The 6,128-nt window shown below is 39.3% G+C and overlaps 2 pseudogenes; one reads left to right on the top strand and one right to left on the bottom strand.

Annotated features, from left to right (window-relative positions):
- The first annotated feature begins 1,865 nt into the window (after positions 1–1,865).
- On the top strand, positions 1,866–3,017 carry LOC102842596 (annotated as a pseudogene).
- Positions 3,018–5,324: 2,307 nt separating this feature from the next.
- On the bottom strand, positions 5,325–5,745 carry LOC102842214 (annotated as a pseudogene).
- Positions 5,746–6,128: the final 383 nt, after the last annotated feature.

The raw sequence follows: 6,128 nt of genomic DNA, 5'->3' as shown, positions 1-6,128 counted from the left end.
CCACAAGGTCAGTAGTTCGAAACTACCAGCTGCTCTGCAGGAGAAAGACGAGGCTTTCTGTTCCCGTAAAGATGTACAGCCTCGGAAACCCTGTTCAGGGTCGCAATAGCTCGGAACTGACTCGATGGCACTTAACAACAACAACATGTTGTTGTTGTTAGGTGCTGTCCAGTCAGCTCTGATGCAAAGTGACCTATGTACAACAAATGGAAACACTGCCCAGTCCTGCTTCATCCATGTAATTGTTACATTTCAGTCCTCTGCCGCTGCCACTATGCCAATCCATCTCATTGGGTGGGTATTTCTGCTTTATGCTGATCCTATACTTTACTAAGCATGATGTTCTTCTCCAGGGACTGGTCCCTCCTGATAACATGTCCAAATTATGAGAGACAAAGTCTTCTAAGGCACATTCTGGCTTCTAGGGCACATTCTGATTTTACTACCGCCAATCTGTTTGTTCTTCTGGCAGTCCATGGAACCTGCAACATTCTTCTATTACACAATAAATATCATGGCTTCAGTCAGGCACATCTTAGTCCTCAAACTGACATCTTTGCTCTTGAACACTTTAAAGAGGACTTGTGCAGCAGATTGGCCTAATGTAATATGCTGTTTGATTACTGCTGCTTCGATGAGTGTTAATAGTGGATCCGAACAAAATGAAGTCTTTGACAACTTCAATCTTTTCTCCATTTATCATCAGGTTATTTATTAGTCCAGTGGTGAGGATTTTTGTTTTCTCTACATTTTCTTTACATTTACACTGAGGTTCAATGCATGCTACAAGCGGTGGTCTTTGATCTTTACTGGTAAATATTTTAAGTCTGTTTCGCTTTACAGCAAGCAAGGTTGTATCATATGCATATCGCAGGTTGTCTTCCTTTAATCCTGATGCCACATTCTTCTTCATTATACTCTAGTTTCTCAGATTATTTGCTTATCATACAAATTGAATAAGTATGGTGAAAAACTACAACCTTGGCACACACTTTTCCTGATTTTAAACCATTCAGTGTCCCCTTGTTCTGGTCAAACAACTGCCTCTTGGTCTCTATGAAGATTCCTCATGAGCACAATTAAGTGTTCTGGAATACCATTCTCTGCAATGGTTTCTATAGCTTGGCATGATCATAGTAAACCATATGCTTACCGGATTCAAAATGGTTAATACCAATCTATTTGGTTCACCTAATGCCTAAGATAGAGTCTCTGTGTGGCACTATAGGATAAGCACTGGACTGCAAGGTTGGTTTGGACCTCAAGGGCAGCAGTTGAAACTCACCAATGGCTCTTAGTAAACCCTGTGTTGGTTAGCTATGAGTTGGAACCAATGCAATGCATTTAACAACAGCAGCAACACCTAGGATATTGATCTTTATGTATTCCATTCAATTTTTGAAAAATTTCAATTTTATTAATTTCATTCTTCCTACATTCCCTTTTTCTATTATTAATGGCTATTTACAGTTGGTTTTCCTCATTTTGAGTTGTGCCCTATCAGCAAATGAAGGCCCCCAAAACTTTACTTCATTCACGTCATCACTATCAACTCTACTTTGAGGAGGCAGCTCTTACCCAGTCCTGTATTTAGTGCCTTCCAACCTGAGGGGCTCATCAGCCTGCACTATATCTGACAGTATTCTGGTGGTATTCATCATGTTTAACTATTCAATATTCTGGTGATACCTCACAGTGTTCCATTGCTATTCATAAGTTTTTTGTGTGTTAAACATTCAGAAATAGTCTGTTTTTCCTTCTTCCTGGTCTGTCTTAGTCTGGAAGCTCAGCTTAAATCTGCCCACCATGGGTGACCATGCTGGTATTCAAAATACCTTTGGCATGTCTTCCAGAATCACAGCAACATGCAAGTCACCACAATATGGCAAACAGACAAGTTGTGGATAGCTTATGAGACTCCGAAATTGGTCAGGTGTTTCTTGTTAGACTTATGGGAAGGCAAAGACCCGACAGGAACTTTTCACTTAAAGATAGTTAAAAGTGACATTTTCATAATAAAACACAGAACACAATGGTCAAGTTATTTTCTTTTTCTTTTCCTCACAGGCCACTCAGGTGATAGGAAGAGACAATTCCACATTTGGAGGAGGTTTCATCTTGATGGGCTTCTCAGAGCAGCCATGGCTAGACAAGATCTTGTTTGTGTTCGTCTTGATATTCTACCTTCTAACACTCATGGGGAATGGGACCATCATCCTAGTCTCCCACCTGGACTCCCAGCTCCACACATGTATTTTTTTCTCACTCACCTTTCTATTATTGACCTCTCACATGCAACCTGCGTGTGTCCTCAGATGCTAGTCAACCTTGGGGGGCCAGATAAGTCCATAACTTTTGTTGGATGTGTGGTCCAGCTTCTCATCACCCTGGGTCTAGGGGGTACTGAGTGCATCCTTTTGGCCATGATGGCATATGATCGCTATGTTGCTGTCTGTCAACCTTTGCATTATTTTACCTTCATGTCACCACGGCTCTGCTGGACATTGGCCAGCATATCCTGGCTTATGGGTTTCAGTAACTCATTGGTCCACACCCCTATCACAATGACCCTTCCCCAATGTGGCCACTACCGGATAAACCATTTCTATTGTGAAACACCCCCAGTGCTGCAGCTGGCCTGTGTGGACACCACAAACTACAGGAAGGAGATTATGGTGCTGAGTAGTATATTCCTTGTCTTTCCTCTCTCACTGATCTTCATCTCTTATGGGCGCATTGCTCACAGTGTGCTAAGGATGAAGACACCTGGAGGACGACAGAAGGCCCTTGGGACCTGTGGCTCCCATCTCACGGTGGTGTCCATCTTCTACAGTACTATCATCTACATGTACATGATCCCAAAGCCAAAGCTCTCTCATGATGTGACCAAGTTTGTGGCACTGCTATATAACTTGCTTCAGTCTTTGGTCAATCCCATAATCTATACATTGAGAAACAGAGATGTCAAGGAAGCAATAAAGAAACTGGTGATGGGGAAAGAAAAAGAGAGAACGTAGGTTTTTTCATAGATTTTACCTTGTTAAAGAGGTGGAAGAAGTTTCCAAAGGGCACTTTTCTGAGAAACTGTATATTCTGGATTAAATACTAGGTAAGGTAATGACTTTGTAAACTGTCACATCTTCTCTGTGATCTCCTGTCTACCTTATAATGATGACTTTCAAGTTATTTTGGGGGAGTAAGTCTCTGTATAGAATTTCTGTTTGTGTGTAAACAAATCCAAACAAAACAAGGCCCCTAAAATTGTTTGTATTTATTATTTTCTGGTCCTAGTCCCATTTTTTCTTGTTCAGTATTATCCTTTTTCTATATTCTATTTTCATTCTATTCATATACTGTCCATGAGCTTTTATATCACACTTCATATGAATTGATTCACTGAAAAGTTTTTATGATTACCAAAGTTACACCTGCCAAGACACAACTAATTCTACAAAGGATACTAAAATGAACAGGATACTCCTACTACTCAATTCTTTTTCACCAAAAGCAACAACATGCAGTCTTTTTTTATGTGTAACTTTCTTTATATTTTCTTCAGAACTTCAATAATATACATGTTTTAGTTCTTAATTTTTTAGTTTTAGGTATTATCTTCCTAATGACAAATGTTTTATCATTCCACCCCATGGACAATCTTTATCTCTCCATCCTTCTAGCATAAACTGGATTTTACCAATGCTCAATGGTATGCACATTACTATGACTCTGAATACTCATTAGAATTTAGCTACTTGATAAATTACAATGATTTCACCATTCCTTAAAAATGATTGTTTTTCTGGCAGTTATAAATTATTTTGTGTATTTTTTTGTCTTGTTTAGTTTCTAAATAAAGTACTGTATTAGTCTCCTAAATCTTCTGTTACCACTGACTGGGTGGCTTAAGGAGCAGAGCTGGTAACACAGTGCTTAAGAGCTCAGCTGCTAACCAAGATGTTAGTGGTGCAAACTCATCAGCAGCTCTGCAGGAGAAAGATGTGGCAGTCAGCTTTCATAGAGATTGTTGTTGTTGATGAGTGCTGTTGAGTCAGTTCCGATGTATAGAGACCCTGTATAGGGTTTCTAAGGCATAGCTGGTGAGCTTGAACCACCGACCTTGCGGTTCAAAGTGACTTTGCAGTAGTCCACAGCACTACACCAGGACAGAAATTACAGCCTTGGAAATCCTACAGGGCAGTTCTACTCTGTCCTCTAGGTCATTACCAATTTGAATTCTCTCAACAGCAGTGGGTTTGGTTTTCGATTGGATGGCTCCAAACAACAATTATTCTTGCACAATTCTGGAGGCCATAATTCTAAAATAAATAATGTTCTCTTAAAGTCTCTAGGGGAAGATCCTGTCTTGCCTCCTTCATATTTTAGTGGCTTTGCTATTCATTGGCATGTGTCAGCATCACTCTAATCTCTGCCTCTATTTTCATATTGCCTTCTTCTCTGTCCTCTTCTCTTCTTACAAGAGTATTTATTTTTTAGCTTAGAGCCCACTGATGATCCAATATGATATCTTGATATCCTTAATTTATTAGATTTACAAAGACCCTATCTCTACATCTGGAAACTTTCAGAGGTTCAGGCAGGACATGAATTTTGGGGAGGCATTATTAAACCCACTCAAGTATTTACTAGGAAACAAACCACAGATTCTCTGTTAAATGTCTGAATTAACTCAGTATACAGTCGTTCATATTAGGTATTCTGAAAATTTTTTCAGTCTGTAGAACATTTTCTAAAGTCTTCTGGGGTGTTTCTGTCTAGAGAAGTCGTGTACAACTTTGTGTCAAGCGTACAACTGTGATACTAAGATTTTTGCTCACCATCATCCCCAGGATTGTCTTAATCACTCTCCTTTCTTTAAAGTCTTCTTCCTTGTTTCTGTGGAACGGTTTCCAATAATTTCCTAAGAATTAAAAAATTTTCATTTAAAAATTGCAAATGATAACCAGGGTGATTGACAAGACTACTGAAGAAAATAAATTCTTCATTGCTAGATTACCAAAGAAAAACTCTTCAAAAGCATTACCAAAAGTCCTGGTGACTGACTTAACAGCACTTAACAAGAAGTTATAAATTAATGTTTTAAAAATTTTTATTAAGTCTTGCAGTTATACTATTTTTCAGTATTTTAATTAAAAATAAAAATAAAAAATAGAATTTAATGTATTATTTAATGTATATGTATAATTTGATGATTAGTCATAAAATATATCTGTATATCCTCTCTAAGATTAATAAATGGAGTACTATTAACATCTTAGAGGACTCCTGTGCTCCTGTTTCCAAATGCATTATTATTATTTTTATTATTAACTAGTAAAAAACCCCAGGGACTTTATTATTCCAAACACAAGGTAGGTCTTCATGCGGTGGCGGGAGGCGGCTTTGGGCCCCTGCTTGCCGGCGATGAGTGGGTTCCGCAGGACTACGATGACAGAGTCCCCATCTTGGAGATGTAGTGGTCCTTGTTGACTGGCTTGGACTTTTTCTTGCCCTTGCCACTCTTGGAGACTTCAGTCCACATCTCTTTCACATTCTCCAGCACCATGTTGCAGTGCCTGTCGAAAGGCTTCACACGGCCCAGCAGCTTCTTGTTGTTGATGAGCACTTGGGTGTTGTTCTTAACTGACTGCATGAACACCGAGAAGGGCACCGGGTTAGATTCCCCTCCTCCCGCTTCTGCAGCTCCTCTGGGGTCTTCTCACTGTTGGGCTTGTTGAGGAGGCTCATGGTGCTGGCAGCGTTTCGGGTCACTCCCGTTCTAAATGCATTCTTGTAACTCCTAAATTTGGTGTTAACTAGTTCCTTGTAATTCAGTATAGTTTATATATACAATAAAAGGAGCCCTGGTAGCATTGTGGGTTAGGTATTGGTTTGCTAACTGCAATCAGTGGTTCAAACTCTCCAGCTGCTCCACAGGAGAAAGATTTGCTCCCATAGAGATTTATAGCCTCTGAAATCCTATCAAGGATTGCTATGAGTTTCTTGATATACATTATAAGAATTCTATCATCTATCTATCTATTTATCTATCTATCTATCTATCTATCTATCTATCTATCTATCTAGGAGCTTAGGTTTTAGAATCAGACTTCATAGATTTAACTTCTGGA

The sequence above is a fragment of the Chrysochloris asiatica genome, unplaced genomic scaffold (assembly GCF_000296735.1).
Source record: "Chrysochloris asiatica unplaced genomic scaffold, ChrAsi1.0 scaffold00450, whole genome shotgun sequence".
NCBI lineage: Eukaryota > Metazoa > Chordata > Mammalia > Afrosoricida > Chrysochloridae > Chrysochloris > Chrysochloris asiatica.
Note: the sequence above shows the minus strand (reverse complement) of the source record. Positions and strands in the feature narration are given on the sequence as shown.